This window comes from Gavialis gangeticus, unplaced genomic scaffold (assembly GCF_001723915.1).
Source record: "Gavialis gangeticus isolate Ggan-Ray unplaced genomic scaffold, GavGan_comp1, whole genome shotgun sequence".
NCBI classification, from domain to species: domain Eukaryota; kingdom Metazoa; phylum Chordata; order Crocodylia; family Gavialidae; genus Gavialis; species Gavialis gangeticus.
Window position 1 is genome coordinate 258,413,021 of NW_017729032.1, and position 1,770 is coordinate 258,414,790.

At 37.6% G+C, this 1,770-nt stretch overlaps 1 protein-coding gene across 1 annotated transcript in view; it reads left to right on the top strand.

Moving 5' to 3' along the window:
• The first annotated feature begins 468 nt into the window (after positions 1 to 468).
• Positions 469 to 1,770, top strand: part of MYH15 (myosin heavy chain 15) — an 81,130-nt gene continuing 79,828 nt past the window's right edge. The window contains exon 1 of the mRNA XM_019525776.1: positions 469 to 579. The gene's annotated coding sequence lies outside the window, so the exon portion shown is untranslated. The remainder of the gene's footprint in view (positions 580 to 1,770) is intronic.

Here is a 1,770-nt window from a genome sequence, read left to right on the forward strand (position 1 = left end):
AGGAGGCCTCAGCTTGGACTCTGGCACCATGCAAAGAAGAAAGAAGATTGTTTTATGTTTAAGGAAGACTCAGGAGATGTGATTTGAGTTCATGGCTATCCGAAGGCAGTATTGTCTTATGGTCTCCACATGTACAGAAAACCAAATTCCCCTTTCCATGGTTTGTCCTGTAAATCAAAAATATTTACAATTTATTTTCTCAAAAATAACTTGAAAAGCTTTTTCTCTCTCTTTTTTAAAGCAACTGCAATTAAATTCTCAGGCACCAGGACAAGTAATAATTGCCTTTGTTAAAATACCTGCAGTTCGAGATGAGAATTATTTCATGAAGTCATGTAGCAAGAATGGAGTGGACAGGGAAACAACTAAACAGCAAGCCACTCCCTCCAGTCACCAGACCCCTAACCACACATGTATGCTGTGGGAGCATTGGCTCCTTTTCTAGAGCCAAGCTGGTAAATATAGAAACAAAGGAAAACTATGGATGCCTTTAAATCATTATAATCAGTGACCTTGAAGAACAGGTATAAAAGCCTGCATCTAGCAGAATCCTGACAGTTTCCTTCTTTACTATTCAGGGTAAGTACCAATCTTTCTTCCTTCGGAGCATATGTATAGCCAACAGTGCTCTTTTGTTTTTTATGTAGCTTGAGAATATAAAGCTTTGGTAATGATGTCAGTCAACACATAATGGTAAGGTAGCAAATGGTATATGGTAGCAAATTTGTCTTTCTCTGAGAATTTTGGTAGCTGACTTTTGCTTGTTCATTTAACTAACTGGAACTAGTTGAGCCAAGTCATTTATGAAAACTTGAGGTCTCTTGTTATGCTGCTGATTGGAACTCATCAGCTATTATATTCAAGTCATGTTTTCCATCATCCTTAACATCTCAGCAAGATTATAAATAATGCAGTTCAAATTTTTAAGCAAATCAGCTATCCAAGGCATGTTAAATAGGAACTGAGCCACTATCGTTTGAGAATTGCTGGGTACCACTTCAAATTTACACTAGGCCTGCCTTCATAGCTCCTGCAGATTTTCAAATCAGACTTCACTGGCTCTGTAGCCTAATGGCTCAAGCTGAGAACAAAGAACTGGCAAATTAAATTGCCTGCTTTCTAGCTTTGGACCTTCCACTGACTGGTGATTTTGGGCAAGTCACTTAACTTACTTTTTATGTCATTTAAGAACTAGAAACACTAATTCTCAAGGATGTTTTCAAGCATAACTCTGGTTTATAAAGTGTTTTGGACCCTGCAAATAAAGGCACTGTTTAAATGCAAGCTATTACTAATATTAGGGTGGGCTGGCTAACAAGTTCCCTAAAGATGGCATCACCCCATCTTTGCTGACAATAATGACTTCAAAACATCTTGTGAATCTTAGCACAGAGAGGTCTTTTCTGCTAATTTTAGCAATGCTTCTTCTTAATAGTACACAATGCTTAACAGTATAAAATGCTTATCTTTGCTGGCTGGCCATAGATTTATAGTTTCCACTGAAGAAAGAAAGAAAATCTACTTTCATAACTACTTTCAAGTCCATGCAGGACAGAAGTACATATAAAGTAAATGGTGTAGAAGTAGCTTGTTTTACATTTGGGCTTTTGAGATGATTTCCAGAATCAAATTTGCTAATTTGCTAATTAAAAAATGGACTCGTGCACGTTTATTATTAAATGACAATCCTGGGGAAACTCTTTGAGAAGATCATCAAGGAGCACATTTGTGAGGGGCCGGCATCAGAAATGATGCTCAGGGGCAATCAGC